The 24,304-nt window shown below is 52.3% G+C and overlaps 1 protein-coding gene across 1 annotated transcript in view; it reads left to right on the top strand.

Moving 5' to 3' along the window:
• Positions 1–3,899: 3,899 nt before the first annotated feature.
• The window catches only part of DAB2IP (DAB2 interacting protein), a 156,525-nt gene continuing 136,120 nt past the window's right edge, over positions 3,900–24,304 (top strand). Inside the window, exon 1 of the mRNA XM_039866715.1 lies at positions 3,900–4,111. The gene's annotated coding sequence lies outside the window, so the exon portion shown is untranslated. The remainder of the gene's footprint in view (positions 4,112–24,304) is intronic.

Below are 24,304 nucleotides of genomic sequence, written 5' to 3'. Positions count from 1 at the left end.
GTGGCTCAGATAAGGTTTGTGACCTCACAGCCTACTCAGGGAGGAGACAGCTCCATAACCAGGTACAACAATTCGCAATGTGATAAGCTGGGACAGTGGGGTGGGCGCTGTGGGAGAGCAGATGAAGGGCTCCAGGGGCTTCCCATGGGCTGAAATGGCTGAGCTGGATGGTAATACGAGAAACAGGCCCTGGGCCTGCAGAGCTAGAAAGGACGGAATTCCAGGAAGAGTAAATGGCTTGTCGGTGGGAAGGCATGAAGGCACGACGGAAGTGGGGGGCGTGGGAGACCTGGCTGCATGGCGGTGCTTGGGTGAGGGAGCCTCAGCTGGCTGCGAGTAGGGTGTGAAGAGCCCCAGTGGAGACTGGGGAGCAGGCTATTTATGTTCTCACGATTTACCGAGCCCTTCACCATGAGCCAGGCTTTGTGCTGAGCACTTCACAGACACAATGACCACATTATTAAAATAAGGAAACCGAAGTTCGGAGCAGGACTGGATTTTATGTGGACTCTCACCATGCTTGCTCTGTCCCTTAAAAATAGTTAAGAAGAATTAAAAAAAAAAAAACAATCTCTGTACCTCCAGCCCAGGTCAAGAAATAAAACGCTACCAATATGCGAGCAGCACCTACTATCATTCATTGTATCTCTCCCCGACCCACGTAAACTCTTTCCTGAATGACGTGTCTATCATTCTTCTGAATTTCTTTATACTTTTACTACGTATGCGCACTCCTAGCAATATATGATATCATTTTGTTTTGCATGTTTTAAAAATCTATATGAATGATATCATACAATTTTATCTTCTACAACTTGCTCCCCATGTCCCCCACTTACAATTCATAAGAAAGCTATACTCATTCATTTTCACTGCAGTGTAGAATTTCCCTGAGGGCTCCACAGCCTGTTCGTGTATTCTTCCTCTGATGGGCATTGAGGCTGTTTGGATTCTTTACTAGAATAAATACTACTGTAATGAGCAAGAGGTTCTCTAGGTTCATCCCAGAAGCCAACTTTCTGGGTCACTGGGGTGTGTGCCTCTTTGACATGTCTAAATACCATCAAATTGTTTTCCAGAAGTGCCGGTACTCATTTCTCCTCCCTTCAGCAGCGTTTGAGAGTGCTCTCTTCTATTCCTACCTCTTTGCTGGTTGCCAGTCTCGCAGGTGTGAAATAGCACTTTCCTGGGGTTGTAGTTTGCATTTCCCTTATTGTGAGTGAGACTGAATATCTATTCATATGTTTATTGGTCATTCATGTTTCCCCTTCTTTGAATTGCCTGTACGTGTATTTTGCCCAATTATCTTGTTTCTTTTGAAATTGATTTGTGGGAGAGCTTTGTATATTTTGGATATTGTGTTCCAAATATCTTCTTTTGATAAACAAGGGTTTTACACTTTATTAAATGTATCGATCTTTTTTTGTAATGGTTTGTGTTTAAAGACACACAAAGGTCTTTAAGAAATCTTTTTCATATTATAAGTTGCATTCAAGTCTTTAACCCACCTGGAACTGATTTTTTTTATGCGTGGCGTGAGGTAGGGAAAAGCACGGTTTGTGGAACAGTCCACCCCCTCCCCAGGGGCCTGCGGCACCACCTATGCCATGTATCAGGTTTCCATATACACGTGGGTCTATTTCTGCAGCCTCTATTTCAGTCCTTTGACCTATCTGTCCATCCTCAGGCTAACGTCATATGGTCTCATCGTACCTTTTTAAGCCCTTAGAAACTCCTCCCTTGAATTAGAAGAAGGGCTAGTGGCTTCCTGAGAGTAGATCCCATCTTATTCATTTTTGCGCCCTTGTCATCACTTATTATGTGAACATCCATGTCGTGCTTTTGTTTACAAAGACTTTCTCAAACTGTCTCTTGGGCTCCTAAGACTCCCTTATGCAGGAACTGAGGCACGGAGATGAGATAACTTGCCAAGATCACGCAGCCAGAAAGTGTTGGATTAGGGGTCCTGTAGGATTTCAAAGCCACCCTGTGCATCCATCCCATACTGTCCAGCTCTACTGGACCCTCCCGCTCACTGGTCCAGGATTTACATTCCCTCCTTTCTTTCAACAAGTAGCTCCTGAGTGATGTATGTGCAGCGGCTTTTGTCTGTGCTGCGGGCCAGACCCCATGTCTGGGGTGGGGGTGGGGGGCTCTTCCCAGTGGTGGAGACCAGTAGGGAGGGTGAGACCTTACCTTAGGTGGGCATCTTATGGGAAGTCATCTGAGGCCTGAGATCAGCAGGAGGAAGTCGCGCGGGGTTTCATAGTCAATTTAAAGGGCCCCATCCTGGGCGTGCTCTTGGGTCTCAGTCGCTGCCTTCAGAGAGGACGCTGGCTTCCCCGAGGAATTAGAGGCGTCCTCCCGCCCTCCCGCCTCCCGAGGCAGGAATGCAAGGATCAGCTTTCAGCAGAGCTGTGGCTGCCGTTCCGGGGAGCTCCAGGTGCAGGCCCTTCCCCAGCGGCCGCATTAACTGGTTCTGTCTGCCCAACTGGGAGAGCAGCTCTCGCTAAAAATAGCGCCCTGCCCAGCACGACTTGCGCCCGGGCCGCGATTGTGGGAGTCCGAGCTGCGACAGTCCAAGGAGCCCGGGGAGCCCCCGCATGCCCCAACCCCAGGCCTGGCTCAGATCCCACCCCCGAGGTCGTTTCCGCGGGCACAGCGCTGACCCCACAGGTGCCGCGGCGGGTGGAAGGCCCGCGGGCCGAGGCGCGGCCGAGTCCGTCCGGGATGGGAGCCGGCGGCGCGGCCTCCGGCGCGCTGGCCTGGGCCTCGCTGCCCCTGCTGGGGCCTCCCGCCCGCGCGCTCTGCGGGGACGCACCATGCTGCCGAGGTAAGGCCGCGCCGGGGGCCGGGGTGCTTCTCGCTCTTCCCAGGCCCTTGCTGGGGCCTCTTTCTCCTTCCCAGCCCCAGGTCCGCAGCAGGGAGCGAGGGAGGGAGGATACCCCAGGCATCCTCACAGGGCTTGTGGAGAAGTGCCAGGCGATCTCTGCACACTCACCTTTAGTTTGAAAAAGTTGCGGTCTTGCCACCAGCGTCCGAGAAGCGTTCGCCTCCCTTTGGCCTCAGTCTTCGTATCTGGAAAATGGGACAGTAAAATCGTCAAGCTTTAATATTTGTCGTGACCCTAAGAGAAGCCGAGGAACCCGCTGAAGCGGATCGCAAGCATTCTGGAGAAGTTTGCCGGAACCCAGATGGGGTCCTGTTGGTGGGAGGGTTAGAGGTGCCTTTCCTGTCCCTTCCCCCGACCCCATTATCTTTCAAAGCTCTGGACCTAGCATCAGATCTCGATCCCCGGCCCCTGAGGTCAGAGATCGCGAGGCTGGGCCCACAGCCAAGTTTAAGGGGTCAGGGGACGCGAGCGAAGATCCTCGTGGGGAAGGAGGGTGTAGAGAGGGAGGGGAGTGAGCAAAGAGACTCGCCGTCCACTTTTCAGTCGCGTCCCCCTAGAACCCCCAGGCTAAAGCCGGGGCTTTATCTTCCAAAATCCTGGGGGCATGGTGAGGAGCGCAGTCCGCCGCACAGAGGGCCTGGGCGGGCTAGGTGGACCGCCCGCGCGGTAGACCGGCGGGGCCTGGGGAGCGGAGGGCGTGTGGTCCGGCTTGGCTCGGCGGAGAGAGGGGGCGTGTGGCCCGGCCTAGATTCTGAGCCAAAGGGGGACAGGGGGCGTGTGCCGGGAGCGGAGGGGGACTGCCCTGCCCAGTCCGGCCCGGCGAGGTTGCCCTACGGGGGTCGATTGGTCAAACAGGTGCGCCCCCGCCCCGCCCCTCCCCTCCTCTTCCCGCCCCGGCGCGGTGCCGGCGGGCGGGCAGGCGGAGCTGCGGTTGGCCGGGCCTGCGATTGGCCGGCCTGGACCGGGCCGGGTGGCCAGGGGAGCCCGGGAGCCGAAGCACCAGGGCACAGGCGGCGGCGGCGCGGAGCCTGCCGGAGCGCGCTCCTTCCCGCCCCGCCGTCTGCTTGGCCCCGCGGCGCGCGCTCAGCCTGGCTGGAGCTACGGAAACTTTCCGGCCGGGTGGCGACACCGCGACCCCACTACCTCGTGACCCTGGCCCTGGGCCGGCTCGGGAGCCTTTGGGATGGCGTCGCTCAGCGGCCCCGCTGGCGGGTAGAGGTAAGAGCTAGGTGTCCCGAATCAAGTTGGGGAGGGGGGATGGGGGGCTCGGAGGCTTGTAGCGGTCCCAGAGGTATCCAGGATTTGAAAGGGCCTAGAGGGCCTGATAGAAGGTATGGAGATACCCCACAGACGAGTGGGCTGCGACTTTGCTTTACTCCACCCTCTTCTACCTTACAGACCTCTATGCCACAAGGATTGCCACCTGGAGCCTTCTTCCTTTAACCTTTCCTGGACTCCCTGCCTGTATCTCTGGGTCCTTGGGGGATGAGCCGCTGTGACTTTTACAAGGAGGGCACCCCTAGCTGGGACTCGTAGCCTGAGCAGGGTTAGCGGGTGATTTCTCCAGCCTCCCGACTCCAACGCTTCCAATGGTTGCCCCAACACTTCAGATCCTCCTCAGCCCACTCTGGGGGGTTGGTGATTGGTAGCCCCTCCTTTCCGCCCATAGACAAGCACCTCAGGGCAACCAAGTTTTGAGTGTTGTTTTGTTGGACCCGTAGCCACTCCTCAGTTTTCAGGGGGGCGGGGTCATTGAAGTGAAGTCTGTTTTTGGTTTCCTGGGCTTCCTTGAACCCCGCCCTCCATGAAAACACCTTGAGCTAAGCAGAGTGAGAAAAGGGACCAGAGTCATCCAGGTCCCAGTTTCTAGCCTGATGGGAATAACTGTAGGTTTTCTGGTTTCCCGATGGTCCATTCTTTTGAGCTGTTTGGCTTGAGTCACACAGAGACTGCATCTCTTCCCCCAGCCCCCTTCTGCTATTTAGGAGGAAATTAATTTTGACTTGAATTTAATTTTAATTGAGGGTAGATGAGTAGATAGCTTGTCACCTATGAGGATCATCATTTTTAATATGATTTCCCCTCAATGTCAAAGCCAAACTCCTTTCTACTTTTTCTTGACATAAGACAGTATACCTGAGAGTTAAAAGCAAAGCAAACACCAGCTTTGGAGCCTAGAGAACCTGGATTAGAATCTCAGCCCAGCTGCTCACTAGCTGTGTGTCCTTGGGCCAGTTTCTTAACCTCTCTGAGCTCAAAGGTCCCACCTCAGGGGAATCTAGTGAGGCTTTGAGAGGTAAGGCATGGAAGGCACCTGGCTCATAGGACAACGGCCTTGGGCTACCAGTCTGCATCCTGGAGCTTGGGCCTCCTTGCTGCCCGAGGGACCCAGCTCTCTTGTGCCTCAAGTTTCCCTCCTCTCAAACGTTGGTGTGGGCCACCCCCTTTCAACCAACTCTTTTGAGAAAAGTGCACAGATGCATATACCCTCTGAGGCATATTTCAGTGGGTTTGTAAACCTCAGCTTTAAGACAGCTCCCTTCATCCACCTCCTTGTCACGAACTGTTCATAACGTATAGGCTTTCCACCTACAATTGATCTCTCCCCATCCCTTCTAGATGCTTAGAGGTAAAGGTTGTAAATATCAGGGAAATGCAAATGCACTAATTAACCGGCATGGCAGGGAGAGGGGCTGACCTGCAGAATCTGGTCCAAAGTCACCTTCAAGACCATCCAGGCCACCCCCGCACCAATCTTCCTTTTCTGGTGCTGTATCTTCACTTGGTGAACATCTAGTCTTTTTTAGCTGGGATCTTCTAGTGACAGTCGGCCCACTAGGCAAACTGACTTTATGACTGGGCAACTTCAGTCTGTTAAAAAATTCTTCCTGTTTGGAGCGGAAATCTGTGTCCCTGTTACTTCTATCCACTGGTTCTAGTACAGCCCTACAGGCATCTCTTACTGGCTCAATTATTCACTGCAGTCCCCTGGCGCCTGGCATTCTGTTCCTTCCTTTAGGCATTTAACACATTGAACTGAGTTTGGCAATGATCATAACACCATTTATTGAGTGTTTATTATATGCCAGGTCCTGGCTGAGGGCTTTTTGCATATTATTTCCTTCCATCCTTAAGACAACCCTATGAGGTTGATTCTTTTCTTATCCTTATTTTGCCTATGAAGAAACGGGTGGGGGGGCGCTGATAAAATCTAGTAGAAATCCATCCAAACCCAGCATCTGCCTTTTGAAGTCCTCAAGCTTCTTTAAATTGTTACTTCCTTTGTCCCAGACAGCCATGGGTTCCTCTGTGTGTGTGTGTGTGTGTGTAAAGGCAGCGCGATACGTGTGCAGCAAAGTAAAAGGTGTGTGTGTGTGTGTATGCAGTGTGTGCTGGCAATGATTTTATCACAATCACTTGGGTACTTGTTAAAATGCAGATTTTTTAATCTCTAATCTAGACCTAGGAATCTGTACTTTTAGAAACTCCCCAGGCCATTCTTATGCACACCACAGTTTGAGAACCATAGCTTCGAAATACTCCTAGGAAGAAAATATGGGATGTGGGTTTCAAGGGATCCGAATTCAAGTCTTGGCTTCACTTTCTTGAACTGGTTACTTTTCTTTACTGGGCTTTCTCCCATTGGTTAAATGGGCATGATGTTGCAACCGCTGGTAGAGTGCTGCTGTCTGTGGATGGCTGTGGAAGTCTCCTGGGTGGACGGCAGGCATTGTGGGACTGGCCCTTGGAGGACAGAGGTGGCCAGGTAAGGCCTCTCTTGCCATAACTGGATGTGCATAGCAGCAAGCCTGTGGCTCCAGAAGGCCCTGCTCATTCACTCCCAAAGGTCTCTGGCCTCTGCTTTCGAGGATTGGTGTACTCTGGATGAGGCCCTTGTGCTCAGATTTCTCAGTGATCCAGAGGACCCAGAAAGGAGGAAGTGGGCATAACCCCCACCCCCCCAATGACACACACACACACACACACACACCCCACACCCCTTCATCCTTTATGATCCCATGATGGCCTCTGACCTCTCACACAGGAGATGCTGTGCCTTTACTTCTCAGGAAGGGGAGTGGGACGGGTCTGCCATGTGTGTATCATGTTATAAAATCTAGTAGAAATCCATCCCCCCGCCCCAGGGGCTGTGCTGCTGGTCCCTGGGCCGCTCCGGGGAAATGTATGACTTGAGGCTGGCTGGCTGGGCTGGCTGGGCTGGCTGCCGGGAGGGCGAGGAGTAAAGGAACGGCCTGCCTAGGCCTCTGCTCTGTCCCAGTCCCGACCTCCCAGCTCCTCTGCACACAGATCACTCGACCCTGTGCCCATTTCATGGAGGAGGTCGCTTGAGGCCAGGAAGCTGCAGTGACATTTCCAAAGCTCTAATGTCTGCGTGTGCGTGTATGGGGAAGGTGGTACAGTGCAAACTTGAACCCAGGATCCTTGACAATAAGCACGGGCCTTTCTGCACCGCATCCCAAACCAACCTCATCGTTCCTCTGTCCCACCCAGTGGTGATTTGGAGCCAGAGCCCTTGCCCGGGGGCTTGAAGACCTGGGTTCTGACTGGACCGCCATCAGGCTGTGTGATCCTGGGCAGGGCTGGTCATCTCTTAAAACATCAGTTTTCTTGTCTATAAAGGGGAGAGAGGAGGTGTTTAGTTAGACCCCTGAGATTCCTTCCAACCTTGACATTCACAGGTTGCAGTTTTTCATGCACTTCTAGGGATGAGGGGTTCATGATAGCCTCCAGGCCCTGGCGAGTTGTTGGGTTGGGTTGGAGGGCAGAGTGCTGCTCCGGGGCTGACTATGAAACCAGGCAGAAAGGCTTGTGTAGGCTCAGTGTCCAGGGGGCTTAGAGAGCTGGGGCAGGGGGTGGGGCAGCAGGAGGCAGCCCAGGATTGGGTGAAGTTGCTTGGAATTGAACAATACTTTGCACCCTGAACACTGCAGGTGATGGGGGTTGTGGATGGGAGCCGAAGTGGGTCATGGGGTCTGAGAACAACCCAGCTGAGCCCCTCTCTCAGCCTTGGCCAAGAGACCAGGAGGACGTGTAATAATCTCTTGTCTCCCTCCCTGGCCTTCCTCGCGCCTGGCCACTCCCAGGTGGTGGCTGTGCCGGGATGGCTATAACCTTTCCCTGGAGCCGAGCAGCCGGCTGAGGGGATCTGGTTGTCTGTTCTCCATGCCCAGGGTGGCCCCTGCCACCCACGTGCCCTCAGTTTCCTCCTCCATCATGTCTCTTCTTCCCTCCCTGGATGTGTCTCCCTGTTACCCATCCGCGGGATCAAACCCATGCTCCCTGGCCTGGCGATCCGGGCCCCATGCCCACTCGCCTTTCCTCTCTGCCCCGTCTTCTCCCTCTGCTCTGCAGACCGCCCGTTTCCTGGTCTCTGTCTGTGACTCCTGGATGCCCTTCCCCCTCAGCCACTGCTTCATTGCCCAAACTCCTCCTGCCCCTCTGAGTCTGGCAAAAATGTCACTCTGCTCAGTCTCATCACCCCACTAAGGGTGAGCTGCCTCCCTGCACGGTTCTAGCCTGTAGCTCTCATCAGCCACCTTGCCTTATACTTCATCATTGCCTTGCCCGTCTCCGAGATGGGCTCTGAATTTCTAGAAAGCAAGGCCTTGGCCTTACCTCTTATCTCAGCACCCATGAAGTGGGTGAGGCTTGGCGATGGCCTTCCTTGGTCTAGGAAATGCTCAGAACGTCTCGTAGAGCTGGGCTGGCTTGTACCCGGCCTGGGTTTTTTCTGCTCCTGATTCAGAGCATTTTACCCGCACCCAACTTTCCAAGGCAAACGGGCGGGGGTCCTCTCAGTGTGTGCTCCCGGCCAGGTTGGCTCCAGGTGAGGGGTGGACAGAGAGATGCCTTTGGTGTGCGGAAGGATTTTCCTGCCTCCTTTGGATGGCTCTTGATCTGCTTTTGAAAAAATCTATTCTGGCTTTGTGGCATCAAAGACCGAACAGCCTGGAAGCAGGTCTGAAAAGAACACCTCGTCGGTTCCCCAGTCTGCAAGCCGAACTTCAGGTCCCAAACGAGCTTGCCCGAATCCACCTGATATTTTAGAATTCATGAGAGTTTGCAAGGTGACTGGCATGGTGTTGGGGGCCCACAGACTTGGCCCCAAAAGCACCCAGGGATCGTGTTACTTGTCTAAGGCCGCACAGTATTTGTGGCCAGAACGTCCAGGAAAACTGTCCCCAAGTTCAGAGAGGGTCGTTGAGCCCCAGAGGCCAAAGGATTGAAAGGGCAAAAATGAGGACAAAGAATATACCCAAAAACACAAAACATTGATATGAAACTTCCGGGTTTGTAAAGTGCTTTTGCTCAGCCTTGTTTAGCATCTTCTTTCTCTCAGTCCCCGTGTGACTTTCTGCTGTGGAAACCAAGGTTCTGAGAGAGGAGATGCTTGGCTAAGCTCATGCAGCCAGAAGGAGGACTCCCAGGCCTCGCACTGGCTCCTCTTACTCCAGGCCCAGTGTCCTCTGCACCCCATCGGGCCTCTGAGGTGGCAGAGCGGAGTAGGGAGCCAGGAGATTCGAATGAGGTTTGTTTGTTTTTTTCCCATGAAAGTCTTGCATTGGAGGCATTTTTCTCACTAGCATCACTGAACTCAGGTAGTGAGTGGCGAGGTGGGACCAAGGAGAAAGGGCAATGTCCTTATGAATTTAGTCAACACACAGGTGGGCCAGGTGAACAGGTAGGAGCTCTCTGTCCTGAAGTAGGAAGCTCCCATCTTCCTGTATGTAGGTCACAACAACTGTTCCCTGTTACAGACCCAGCTTAGAGTACCTTCCGAGGGTTGCTGGGCGTGCCGGAGGGAAAGCAATGAGACCGATGATGGCGCCCAGGTCCCTTGCCCCATTGGAGGCTGGCAGTGGCTCTTGGAGCCCCATAGCCTCCATGATGCCTGTTAAAGTGGCTGTCCTAGTCACTTTACTCTCTCAGTTTACCTGTATCCACCCCAACCTCCGCCCCTAAACTGAGCATCCTAGCACAGATGCCTCATGATTGACTTCTCTAGGTGACCCCGTAGCAAGTTCCACCTCCTTAGATGGGGAGCAGGAAGGAGCGTGGGGATAAATGAGTAAGTAAATGAATGAATGACCCTTCTCAGCATCTTTGATGACCCTGTCTGACTGTCATCAGCCGGGAAATCCATGACAAGTCCACCGGGAAATGGCCGTTTGACAGGGGCAGTGAGGAACTGGCCAGACATAATGGAAGCTGACCCTGGCCGGAGCAGAGCCCTCCAAGCCTTTCCCAGCAGAGGGAAAGCCATCAACCCTAGTGCTGCTTCTGGGAGGAGAGAATTCCCAAAAGTCTCTGCCGGCCCCACTGATAGGGATCTGCAGGGTGTGTGAGGGATTTGTTTTCAGCCAGGATGTGGGGAGTTAAAAATAGCCATCCTAATCCCTTGAGTTCATGTCGCACTGGAGGCTGTGCAGAGCCCTTGGCTCCATTATCTTGCCTGAGTGGCTGGGCAGCTGCTGACGTTGGAAGCGGTCAAACTGCCCACTGTATAAATGAGCGCGTGGAGGTGTATGCCCAGTTCCTTGCTCGAGGCTGTACCCAAAATTTGGTGGCAGAACCTAGGTCTGTTCCCCACCCCTTATGTCTGCGTTCTTTATTCTTACAAGGAGCTCAATTAAAATCTAAAGTCTACAGGCTACAGCGGGGAAAAGGGTTGGTTGAAAAGAGAAGAGCAGATGATTAAGCTGAGCAGGCAGCAAGGATAGTGAGAGACTAAGGATCTAAGGATGGTTCAAGGCCCCAGGAGACAAAGGCTCCTGCTGGGGTTGGGGATCATCCAGAGGCTGAAAGTAGCTGGAGCAGGAGGCAGAGTAGTGATGGGAATGAAACAGAAAAGTACCAGTAGAACCCAAATCAGGGACCTAAATGCCATAATAAGGAGTGTGAACGTGATGCTGCAGGCAGCGGGGAGCTTTTGAGAATTCCGGAGCACAGCAGTTCCCTGCTTTGTCAACAGGGCTGTGCGGTTGTGTTCCCTTCCCGCCTCCCGCTCCGCCTCCTTCCCGTCCCCCGCTCCGCCCCGCCCCCGCCCGGCTTTGCAACAGGTGTCATTCTATGGTGTTTGGATGAGCAGATTTTTTTTGAATCCTCAGAAGACACCCGCATCTCTCCTTCTGGAACCCAGCACCATGCCAGAGGGAGGGCCTTGCGTTCCGGGGCCTCTGGGTTCTGGGAGGAGCCAGTTCTGGACAAAGTCTACCTGGGTTTCTTGGCTTTTTCCAGTGTGTAACCTAGGTTCTCCTGGTTGTCCATCTGTTTTCACCCTGATGGGAGGAATTAAGCGAGAGGGAGGAGGTGGCGGCCGAAGTTCTGGGGGAAGGCTCTTCTCTCCTGGCCTGACTCAGTGAAGCCTTTATAGGCTCCTCTCTTGCCCCTGACACTGGGCTCCTTGCCCCTGACAAGCTCCCAGACCACCAGAATCCCTTTTCTCTTCTCCTGGCTCCACCCCTCCCCCATTGGGAACCCGATCAGTCCCCGGCTCCTCCAGGCAGCCAGCACTGACCACGTCAGCAACACCGGCCTCTCCTGCACATTTTAGTGCCCATTGGCGCATTGTCCTCTAATCCATACCTTTATTAGCTCTTCGCTCCTTCCTCAGCTAGGCCAGAGGACCTTGGTGTGCAGGACGGGGGCTGAACAAGATCTGAGCTGGACGGACGATTGGAAATCTGTAACCCACCCATTTTAGAGTTAAGCAGACAGAGGCCTGGGTTTGCCTAAAACTCATGAGAAGCTCATGGCAAAGCTGGGACTTGAACCCAGATCTCTGGCTCCACCCTGGTCTTTGGCTACAGCACCACCCTGCTTTTCAGACCCCCTCTGCTCCTTTCTGGGCTCCAGGAACGGGGATTCCCAGCTCTGCGAGAATCCCGATTCTATAGCCTCGACTCCTCCTGGGGCTGGGAGCCAGCAGCGCCAAGCCTGTGGCTTCTCAGAGAGGGCTCTTGGCGTCGGCGGGCGTCGGCTTAGTCACAGGGATGAGATCACCACTCACCTCTGGATGGAGGAGGATGCCAAGGTTTGGGAACTTTCACTCTGAGCCACTTGTCGATTTTGTGTGTGTTCGTGTAAGAAAAACAAACCCATTGGTTGGGACTTTGTTCTTGGCCTGTGTCCTGCAGGCCTGGGGAAGCTGCTGGGCCATGATAAGTCCCTGGGCGGTGCCATCTCACAGGTTCCCAGGAGAGTGGCTCTGTGTTGAGAAAGAGCTTGGACCAGGAGCCAGAACCTGGTGTTAGTTTTCTCAGAGCCTTACACTGGCTCTGTGTCCTGAGCAAGATGCAGGACCTCTCTGGACTATAATAATAATTGCTAGCAGCTCACACTTTCTGAGTACTTTCCATGGACCAGACACTGCACTCACGACTTTCCAAGAATGAGCCCATTTGCTTCTCACAACAGCCCCACGAGGTCCTGTTATCATCTCCATTTTGCAGATGAGGAAACTGAGGCCCAGAGCGGCCTAAGTCCACTTAGCTGGGAAGGGGCAGAGCGAGAGTTTGAAGGAAAGTCTTCTGCACTCCACAGCCCCAGGTGTCAGTCACGGCTGGGCTAACTCCTGTGGGAATGTGAAAGTATAAATACAGAGAAATTAGGTGTCATTAAGCAGGCCTCTGGTGAAGGAAGTTCTGGGTATGGAAAAGTCTGAATTAAAGAGACTGTATGAACTACTTATTTTTCTTGTAAAGATACACAGTGATTCAAATCAGCCAAACAAAAAGATTTTCGAGTGTGGTTTTTAAGCAAGCTACAGCGATGCATAGAGAGGGGGGATAATAGAGGAAAAGATTTCTTTAAGGCGCTCGAAGTTTACCTCTTGCATGGCATTCACATACCACCAGAGCTTGTCTCTGAGGCTGAAGTCACTGGGGCGAGTGTTTGTTGAAGCAGGCCTGCTGAGTGAAGGTGGGGACGGTGACTCAAACTAGTGTGAGGTTTAGCTCCTCCCTCTGTCCCACTCAGGAACCTCGGGGTTCGCGTTTAGGGAGAAAGTGTGCTCAGTCTTTGGTGAGGCCACAGGTTGGTGTGTGGGGAGGGTGAGAAATCGAAGGGGCTTCCTGGAGGCCGTGGGGCTGGAGCTGGCCCCAGGAGGACGGCTGCCCAGATCTCTGCAAACAGGATTGTAAAATCCCTTCTCCCAAGCTTGCCTGGTTTTCTGTGACAGCCTGCGGCCAGGTTGGCTGGGAGGCTCCCAGCGTGGCAGTCAGGACACTTGGAGAGGAGGGGAGGTATCCAATCCTCCCTCAGTTTCCCCATTTCAACCAGAACATCCCTAGAACCCCTTTATCTCCGGCATGCCTTTGGAGAGGGAGCAGAGAGGTGCGGATGAAGAAGCACTTTGAAATCAGAGGTGAGTTTGCTACTTCCCTGGTGTGTCCTCAGGCAAGTCATTTCACTGCTTGGGCTCAGTTTCCTCTTCTGTCAAATGAGGATAATAGTGACACCTACCTCATCGAGTTGTTTTGAGGCATAAGTGAGGTAATGCATATGAGGTGCTTATCACAGAGCTGGCACAGGGTCAGAGCCTGTCATTATAAACTGCTGCCATCTCTGTTGTTTTTAGCTAGGGACACACCTCTCCACCTTCACCTCTCCCCTCGTCACCGAGTTCCTGTTGTTGACATCCTCCTCACTAACTAGTGCAGAAATTTTAAGTATTTATATCCTTGCTGGAATTTCTCTTTGTATTGTCTAGTTAATTACCTGATTGAATTAAGGCAAACAATTTTACTTCCTTTGCTGTGCAAGAGCAGGAAGTGTCCCGGTGCTTTCTTTACTGTGATCGAGATGATTATTGAAATATTTGGTGATGATGGTGCCTCCCCCCGACCCCCAGAGGTCTGCTCCCTCCTAGAATAGCTCTGCAGGCCCCGTAAATCAAGCAGCGGCAACGCGATTGGGAAACATAAATCTTGTTGAGGATGTTGATGGGTTTGGCCACATGTTTCTGTCGGTGCTGTTTTGGCACCTTGTCCATTCCCAGAGGGATGGTTGAAGATTCCTTTTAAATATTTAGAATGAACGACCCATGTGTATATAGGGGGAGTATTGGCCGATGGGAGATAAATCAGTGACCAAGGTAGAGGGAGAGGGCTTCCCACGGTGAGGAGTCACCCGCTCTTCTCCACACCGTGATGGCGTCTCCGGCGTTGGGTTCTGGGTAGGGAAGTGTGGTGGTGAAGTCTCTGCCCTGCCACTCAGTTGCCGCATGAATTAGGGCAGACACTTAACTGGTCCTTGGTCCTGAAGCGAGGGGTACAGCGGCACCTGCTTCTTATGAATATTCTAAGGCATGCGCTTTGCACAGTTCCAGCATGTGCGTGTGGTAAGTGCGCCTATAAGTAAGCCATTATTTTCACTCAACGACCTTAAAAAAAAAAAACCCCTCACTTTCTTCTTTACTTTAAGACCCTTCCCAGCCTGACTTCTCAGCCTCACCTCTTTCCCTCCAGGACCAACCAGGACCAGCATGCTCTGGGCTCCGGCTTGGGCAATCCCCTCTACGTGGGATGCCCGCTCCTCTGTCTTTGCCCCTCCTTTTTCCTTCAGAATTATCTCAAGTGCTGTACTTTCCATGAAATTTTCCTAAAGCCCTTCTCCCCAACCAGTCCTCTTTCAATGCCTTGTTACATCCTTGTTATGCCTTATGTCTGCAACCACATTTGTTCCGTGGGATGGCAGTCTAGGAAGATGCTTTGTAGAAAAGGAATTTGGGAAAAGGCTGCATTCCTTATGCCCATTGTACACTACTGATGCACATTAGCAATTTTAAAGGCTCTGAGAAGTCCTGCAGTAAAGAAACCTGCTAAACTGTGTTTACCCCAGAGCTCTCCAAACCTCTGACCGTAGGACACCTTCTTCGTGGAATACCTATTGACAAGCCTTTGTGACATTCTTGGGGATGTGGCATTGTAACATCTATATAGTATTTCGATGTTATCTCCCATTTTATACCAAGGAAACCGAGGCTCAGAGGGCTCAGTAACAGCCCCTGGGAAATCTGTGTGCCCCTGGTCATCTCCGGGATCCACTGACAGGTCCTTTATGTGGATGTCTGGGGCCAGGTGATGAGGAAGGGCTGTGAGTTGACAGCCAAGGACCCGCTCTCAAAGAGTTGATGGCCTTTGAGGGTATGAGATGGACTCATGGAAGGCGGAGAGAGATTAGCTGCCGATCTGTGTGCCTGAGTCTGCGTGCAACAGGAGCCTTGTCTGTATCCCCGGCGAGGAAGGACATGAGAGTCCCATGTCCTCTGAGAACCAGCACTGTCCCGAGGGCCCCCTGCCTCCGAGGGCGATCCCCATGGTTTCCTGAGACCCCACTGTGGTTTAGTCCTGCAGGGGCTTAGCCGTGGAAGGGGAGAGAAGGCAGCAAGGGAGAGAAGAGCCTTCTGTTTATCCGAGCACAGTCTTCCCTTCCTATCGGGGAGAAAATGCTGTCTTTTAAGATTCTTCTTTTATTATCTGAAATTCTCAAGGGAGCAATTACCTGAAGGTGGGAATTATCTGCTGTCTTTATTCTAGCGCCCGTCTGCCTGAGTTCCTTCTTGGGGTAATTGATTTTGGTAATTCAGAATTGAATGTTGTTTTAGGAGATGATGCTGTTGCAGAGGCAGGGGGATGCCCACAAAGGCATCCTCCAAGGTGTTGGCAGCCAGTGGCGCTGCTGGTGATGGTTACAGTGGGGGTGGGGCAGTGACTGAATTAATGTATTTCTCACCTTTGAATTTTCTCCCTCTTGTATAGAAGATGCGTGGGTTGCTTGGGAGCTTTCCTGACTGTGGAACTGGGGCAGGTTTATCCGAGCACAGTCTTCCCTTTCTATCGGGAAGAAAATGCTGTCTTTTAAGATTCTTCTTTTAGAAGAATCTTTTAGGAAATGAGGAGCTGAAAGGCAGGGGTAAGGTCTGATGGGTTTGATTGCTCCTCGCCACGGGCAGGTCAGTCCTGGGCATTGGCCCTGACCTGACCCTGTCCTTGGCCCTGGCCCTTCCAGAGGGCGAGGGAGGCATTGAAAACTCCTTGGAGAGCCTTTCAGGAGAGCAGCTGATATAAATCAGCCTGACCTTTCCTCTGGGCAGACCGAGGTGCTGGCTCTGGACCCTGCCACCCAGAGCACTGCTGTCCCTTGGGAGGAGGGGCAAGTTGGGGTGTTGGCTTAATGGGGACGTGGAGAACAGCATGAAGAGAGGACCCCAGTGTGGGGAGGCCTGATGACCCTGGGAGGTTGATCTGCTTAGTGGATAAAAAGGCAGTGTGAGGGATTTCCTCCCCCAAATGTCCCCTCACGCCGGCAAATGCCCAGAGAAGGCCTGATTTAAAATGAATGAATGCTCTGGACCTGCGGGGGAGGGGGAAGCTTGGTCGAGAACATTCCTCAGGTCTCTCTCTCTCTCTCTCGTCTGGGGCTTGTCTGGAGGAAGCAGCACAGTGCAATGGCTTCTCTCGAGCCTCTCCCCCGCACTGCCCTGAGCCCTCCCTCTCCAGACCCGTGGGCGCACTGGTTTGGGTCCAGCCCCAGAGCTGGACTGTCCTTGTCTCATGACCCACCCCTGCGAGGCCTGGACCCTGCCTTCTGTTTGGGTGTTACGTGGCATTTTCGTCCCCACCTTACAGATGAAGAGATTGAGGCCCAGGGTGATCTGTCCAAGTTCCTGCCTCACAACCTAGTTTCCTGGCTCCTGGTCCAGGACCTCGGTGGGCTCTCGTGGGGACGGGGAGCCCCTCAGCTGCCCTGTGGAGGAGGGGTGGGCGCTTGGGGGAGGGGGTGCTTCCTCCGGTTCCATCTCAGCTGTTAGGTGGACTTGACACTGTGACTGGTTACTTGAGTCTGTGTCCAACCACCTGCTAAACTGGGAAGCTCCTGAAAGACAGGGACACTTTGTCACCTTGGGATTACCTCTCAGTGCCCAGCTCAGTGCTTGCACAGGGGTCAGCCGGGGCTCTTTCAGGTATAAGAGGCAAAAACGCCCTTCAAGTTGGCCAAAGTTAAAAAGACCTTATGGTCTCAAGTATCTAAAGAGCCAAGGAAGCCAATGAGTTAGTTAGGGTGTGATATTTGTCTCTCACCTCCCACTTCCCCCCAATTCTAAACTGTTTCTGCACCAGACTGGGAGTGGGGAAAGGGGGTCCCCAAGGAATATTGGGACGCTGGCCCCGGAAGAAGGGTAAGTAAACACAGGCAAAAGCAACAGAAGACCCATAAACACATGATGAGCATGTCATGCATAGTTGGTAAATTCAATGGATTTTTGTAGAAACTTTTTTTTTTCTCCAAAGGAAGAATTTACATTGGAGGCACAATAGCCAGATGGCATGCACATTATCTCCTATAAGCAAAACGAAGCAGACACTGAGAAGGATCCGAAGCCACAACTTGGCTGAGCAGATATATGCGCTTAGTGATATATCTCTAAGACGTGGTCCCAGGCCTAGTGGGGGTGGCAGGGGCCATTTCTAGTCTGGTCTGAGTTTTAGTCTTATGGAAATGCTTTTAAGGATTGAAAACAACCGGGTTGAACCTAAATAATGTTGAAAGACTCCCACAAATTTTAGAGGGCCAAATATATATGCTTGGAAGCTGTTTCTGGCCAATGTAATACTATCCGACAGAACCGACGGATAAATTATAATGTGATGGTATGTGACGAAGGGGTGATTGTTGGAGAGTGTGGCTCTTGGCTCTCTGAGGCTCCAGGGAGGCTCTCCATTCTTTTGACTGTGACAACAGGGAGCTGCACAGCCCCTGACTGGAGGGGTAAATATTTACTGAGGGCCTACCATATGTCAAGTTAACTCTTATTTACCTAGAATCAACACATATTTATTGAGTGCCTGCCATGTGCCAGGAACTGTTTTAGTACAGATTGAGAACTGGTATGATTTCAAGAGCTCCTGTAAACCAACTTGGTACCTGAAATTCCACCATTAGTGATTGATTCCTTTGGCTTAAATACTGCCCTTTCTTGTTTTGATGCTAGGTACTAATCGAGTACTAAATGGGGATCTCATTCATCTCTAAGCCCTCCTTGGGTTGGAAGTTATTATTTGGAAATGTAGAATTAGAGGAATTAAACAGGGCACCAGGCTCCAACATTGGGCTGGTGGTAGAAGTCAAGATTTACGCATCGCACGTCATGTGCCTACCCCACCCTGAGTGCTAAATTTAGCGACAGTCAAAAATTTTAGTCATCGAATTGCTCTTAGCGGTCATTGTTTTCCAAGTTTGGATTCTAAAGGCAAAACAAGAACTAAAAGTCCTTCCCGGCTCTGGCCCCCTTCTATAGCCTTCCAGATCCTTCCGCTCAGATGGACGGCTTCCTCTCCGGCTGCCTGGGGTCAGCTGTTGGAAGAAGTTGCCGGAGCTACCCTCCCACACTTCCCAGCTGGAAGAATACTTGTCTGCTTCTACCTGTTCACCATCTGGCCCCTAGGAATCTCTTCCCCACTGAAAAGGCTAGCCACTGACCGACCCTCCCCCTATCCCATATAGTGGTTAAAAGTACAAGTGGCCTCTGAAGTCCCACTGGGTTTGGGACCAGGCTTGACTAGCTGAGTGACTGAACCACTCTTTGCTGACTTTCCCATCTATAAAATGGGATCACAGTACTAACCCCAGTGGGTTTTGAAGGTGTCAGCGAAGTAGATGACACAGGTCAGGCATATAAAAGAAACTCAATATATGGGATCTTTGCTGATTCTGGTATCATGATTGCTCGGGGCCTCCGCCAGCCTCCCCAGGCTGTGTACCGGCTCTTCACCTTGCCTTCCCGCACTCCGCACCCTCTCGGGCCCTTGCATGCTTCTCTGCGGACGCCTCCTGACCGCCGAGGGTCCTGCCCCAGGTGCCTCCTCTTCTCACCTATCAATCAGTTCTCACCTGGGAGCCCCCGCCACTCATGCCCAGAATGACCCCTGAGTCTGGACTATTCCCAATCCCAATTATACATTTCTTACCCTAATCCTCTCCCCCAAGTTCCAGATAAAGAAGCGATTTTCAACAGATGCTCTAAAGGCACATCGACTGGTCCAACGTGAAAGTCTTTTTCTTTCCACTAAAACTACAGCCTCTCACCCTGATCACCCCTCCCCCACCATGGCTTCCCTCTTTCGAGTGAAGGCTACCCTGGGCAGCCCCAGTCTAGTGGTTACCCTCCACGCCTTCCTTCCTCCTTCGTGCAGGACTGGTAATTCCCCTTGACGCTGACTCCTGCCTCCATCCCTGCCCCCACCGTCTGTCTCTTCGGGGATAACCTGGCCCTAGCCTCCTGGCAGGCTGCCTACTTCCTGATCCTTTGCCACCCTGCCCTAGGGGAACACTGTAAACCTTGGTCTGATGGGGTCACTCCTCTGCTCAAGGGTCTTGAGGGACTCCCTATTTTCTCTAGAGTATGTATAGTCCGGGCATCTCAGGTTGATTTTTAGGGACCTCCAAACTCGGGTAGGAGCCTCCTTGCCCACAGCTCCTTTCTCTGTGCCTAGGAGCTTAGCCAGCTGAATGCTCCGAGGCCTCCCACCCGCCCTGTTGCCATGCTTTTGTTCTCAAGGTTCCCCTGCCTATTGGAATGCCATCCCCTCAGCCTTGTGTCTGCCTGTCAAGATCCTACCCTTGTGTGATCAGATTCACAAAGCCAGTGGACAGGCAAATGTCCATGCAGTTCAGCCCCCTGCCTCTAACCAGAATAGCATGGCTATTTGTGCTGCTTACTCTTCCCTTGACTCCTGTGGAATGTTCCATCTGTAGAATCTATAACATTTGCAGCTTGGTTGCTGGGGCTCGGCCCAGAAATCTCTGGAGTCTGTAAGAGAAGGGTCTGGCCTGGCTAGGAGGGCTGCTTCTCCAGGGACAAAGTGGATGACTCAGAAGTGTGGAGCTGGAGGGAGGTCAGGAGGGGGACCCCCAAGACCTGGCTGAGAGCTTACTCTACTCCTTGTAATTCAGTATCTAGAGGGCCGCAAGGCCGAGTGACCTCGAGCCCCCTACTGCCTGCTTGCGGGGGCCTCTGTGGAGTGGGGGTGGGGGGTAATATTTCCACTTTTCAGGACCAGGGCTGCTGGTGGGTTGAGCAATGGTGTGGGTGAGAGCAAAACAGAAGTAGATGAACTAATAATTAACAGATGTCAATTGTTAATAGCTTAAAAATACCACTAGCAGCCCACCCCCAGGGTGCACAGTCACTGGGCCCCTTAGAAGAGATTGATTCACAACCAGCTTGGGACAGGTTTGTCCAGAGAGTGACAGGTACTGTGGGGTGTGTGGAGGGGGAGGGGGACGGGGTAAGTGCCATTGCCAAGGCCACCAGGCTTTGACTTACTCTGACTCCCGGGTATTTTCGTGAGGCGCTGAGTGAGGGGAAGATCAGAGAGGCACTTGGGGAATGCCACGAATCTGTTCATTGTCCTCACCTCCCTGCTGCACCCAGATCCAGGCTGCCATCTTCTGTCCTGTGTGACTGCAGGATGCTTCAGACTGGACCCACTCCTGTGTGTTTTCCCGTACGGTCTGTTCTTTACTCGGCAGCCAATGCCTCTGTGGTTTTTTTAAATGTAACATGGATTGGTTTGAATTGCTTCTGGCTCTCACTGCTCTTAGAGTCACGTGGAGCCCAGACCTGGCTCACATCCCCTTCCCCATCCTCACATCCCCTTCCCCACCCACACTGGCCTCTCCTTCAGTTCCTTTCATACAAGCAGGTTTCATCCACATCTGGACCTCGCCAGACGGTTCCTTGGCCTGGACTCCTCCCCTCCTTGGAACTGCTTCAGCTCTCACCTTCAGCATCCCTCCTCTGAGACCATGTGTCTAACAGAGGATGACCCCTCCCCAGTTTGTGTCTACCTTGATACTTGTTTTTTCCTTTATAGCATGCATCACAGTTTTAACTTACACATGTATATAAGTTTATAGTTTTTTAATGCTTGCTTTTGTGTTTCTACTGGACCAAAAGCCCACAAAGGCAGGCTCCTTGTCTGGCTTTTTACAATTAGCACCTGACACGGTTTCTGGTACAGTGTAGGTTTCTGGTAAATATTTGTCAGAGGAATGCATGAATGAGTAAATGAAGGCCTCGGGAGGCCCAACCCTCATTTAGGGTGGCCAACCAGCTCCGTTTGCCCAGGACTAAGGGGATTTCCAGGATGTGGAACTTTCGGTTTTAAAACCAAGATGGTTGCCGGGAAATCGGCTGAGCTGACCGCCCTGGCCCAAGTGGCCACCCCTGGTGGACTGGGTGTTTCGAGGTCCACATGCTGTTTAATGTTCACAGCCTTAGGAGTCCAAGGTAGATGCATTCCTGAGGACAAGTGGGTGGGTGCCTGGGGGTATACATGTACACATGGGGGTGCCCAGGCAGGCCTGCACCATCCTGGTAAGCGAGTGGCCAGCTCTCCTCACCCCCGCTTTGCAGAGGAGATTGGCTTGACACAGGCAAGGCCAGCTCCAGAAGGCTGAGCCAGGGTCCTTGTCTGACACAGCACGACTGGTCCCCATACGCATTGGTCTGCTCAGGCTGCCATAACAGAATACCACTGTCTGGGTGCCTTAAACAATAGAAACATATTTTTTCACAGTTCTAGAGGCTGCAAGTCCAAGATCGCGGTGTTGACAGGCCTGGTTTCCTCTGAGGGCCCCTCCTTGGCCTCTAGATGGCCCCAGGCTCGCTGCCTCTTCACATGGTTGTACGCTGTGCTCTTGGGCCCCTGGTGTCCTTTGCGTGTCCAAAGGACCCTGGTCAGATTGGACGAGGCCCTACCCTAATGGCCTCATTTTAACTTAATCACCTCTTTAAAGACCCTTTTTCCAAATATGGTTACATTCTGAGGGACCGTGGGATTGGGACTTCAACATGTGGATTTTAGGGGACCACATTTCAGCCCATAACAGCACCCTAGGGCGGAGCGCCCTCCCTGCAATGTGACATCTAGGGCGGTGGTGCAGGCCCAGTGGAGCAAGAGGTCTCCACTTCTCAGGGACCAGGGAACCACAAGGGTGGATTTGAAACTTTAACGTTTTAAGTTTCCTTTACCTCCATAATGTTTGTCTCTTTCCATTTCTCTTACATTTGCGTATTCTCTCTAGAGAGAAACCGTCCATCTGTTCTCTTACCTGCCTTGGGCCAAGCCGGGCTGGATCTGTCTGAACGGTAGTTCTCAGGCCCCAGCCTCAAGTTTTGGGGTGCCCTGGGCTCCCTCCTGGTGCAACCAGCCCACTGATCACCTCTGCACCTCTCACCACGCTCTTCCTCACCTCTTGGCCTTGGCTCAGGGGTCCCTCCCTGAAGCATCTCTTCCAGGCAGAGGTCATGGTTCCCAGCGAGGCTGCCTTGAGCAGGAGCTGGTCTTGTTCCTAGTGGCCCCAGGACTGGGTCAGCAGCTGGCACGCTTAGTCATCACAAAAGTTTGTGGAACGCAGGCAGGAAGGTGTCTATGGAACAGGCTGAGGAGGCTGCTGAGAGAGCTGGAAGGGACGGTCTACAGGCAAAGCCGGGCTGCAGCATTTACTAGGTGACCTTGGACACATCAGGTCGCTTCTCTGAGCCTCAATTTACTTATCTGTAAAATGGGGAGGTAAAAATAACTACCTTCTGGGATTGTTAAGAATGTGAAATGACAGGGACTTATTTGAAGCATTTAGCATGGTGCCAGGCATATAGTAAGTACGCAATAAGGGTTAATTTCTGTCATCTGGGAACTTAGTGGGTCTGGAGGAAGGGGTAACTGGCCTATGTAACTGGCCTTTCTGGGCAGCTCTGAGGCTCATCATTTCCTGCCCCAACAAAGGCATGGTTGGAGGGCTGAGGGAGAGAAAGCCCTTCGGCTTTGACACCCAGCACTTCTGTGATGTGTCTGTATCCCTCACCTCTTTTAGGCCTAGCTGTATCTGTTTGTTATGATTAGAATGAGCTCTTACAGGCTATGGCCCTTTTCTGGGTCCCAGGTTCTCTCCCTTTGACGACCCAGCATCCCTACAACACTCCTGGGACCCAGGAAGGTACTGTTATTATCCCCCACCCCACTCTTTGCAGAGGAGAAAGCAGGTGCTCAGAGAGGTGAAGTCATTTGACCCGGGGTGCACAGCTGGTGGTTGCAGAGACCACAGCTGGTGGTCTCCGAGTCCCTTGTGGTACTAAGGTTTGGGTGTGGGCTCTGGGGCTATTTGGGCTGATGGGACGGCAGGATCAAGGAGAGCTTTTTGCCTTTTTTTTTCTTTTTTAGTTATGGCTGCTCTGAATTCTGAGCTGCTATTCTGTGAGGCTGTCAGAGGCAGGAGACTGGGCTGAATTTGGCCTACAACCCTACGGGATTTAACTTATGTGGTGGTTGTTCACTTATTTGAAAAGGAGAATTAGTTACCTACATTGAACAGTCAAGAGTTTTTACATTAAAATCTGGTAACTGCTCTGGAATTCGGATCACCTGGCCGTCCTGGGCCTGCTTTCCAGTAGCACCTGGGCTGGCTGGGGCGTGCGCACTCCAGGTAGCCTGGCCAGCCTGCTTCGCTCATTCTCTTCCCTTCCTGGCTCATGCTGGCATTAGCGTTGAGGACTCCTGAGTTGGGTGAGCAACAGGGCTGGGGCATGCATTGGGCTGTGGGCCCTGTGGGCCCCTCCAGGAGCTCACTGCTGCTAAGGTCTGGCAGCATCATAATTCAAGGCAAAATGAGTGGCCCCAGAGAGATGTTCAGACAGTGTTTGGGGCTCTCAGAAATGTTAATGTGTTCAATAGGGCACCCATAGACTTGGCACATGTTTAATGAGCACTTACTCTGTACCAGGCACTGGCCAACCCTACAAAGAGATATTTGGGATACCGACTGTCCTCGGAGAGCCTACATTTCAAGGCGTGAGGGTACCTGGAATGGGTTTTCAGGGAGGATGATATCTGAACAGGTACATGAAGTGCAGAGGCTTTCTAGGCAGAGGAAATAGGGTGAGCAGAGTTCAAAGCTGGTAGTTCAATGGGGCTCCCAGCTTGAGCTGTAGTTAGGTGACTGCACCTTTCTCCCCCTGGGGAGCCAGGCTGGGACTTAGGACCCGCCCAAGAATGAGGAAGGCACAGGGAGATTAACTTGGAGCAGCACTGACTTTGGAGGACCAAATTATGTGTGTTTTTAATTCCTAAAGGCTTTTAATCTGTTCTTTTTATAAAAAATAGGATTTTATTTTTTAGAGCAGTGTTAGGTTCACAGCAAAATTGAGCAGGGAGTACAGAGAGTTCCCATATACTTCCTGCTCCCCACATGCACAGCCTCCTCCACTACCCACATCCCGCTCTGTGATCTGTTTCCCAGTGTATAAAACAGCATATTCTGTGATTTAAAATAAAATCAAACATTATCATAGGGTATCAAGTAAAAACAAAACCTTTCCCCTTTCCT

Source organism: Pteropus medius, unplaced genomic scaffold (assembly GCF_902729225.1).
Source record: "Pteropus medius unplaced genomic scaffold, Ma_sr-lr_union100, whole genome shotgun sequence".
Lineage (NCBI taxonomy): Eukaryota > Metazoa > Chordata > Mammalia > Chiroptera > Pteropodidae > Pteropus > Pteropus medius.
This window is presented reverse-complemented; position numbering and strand designations above follow the sequence as displayed.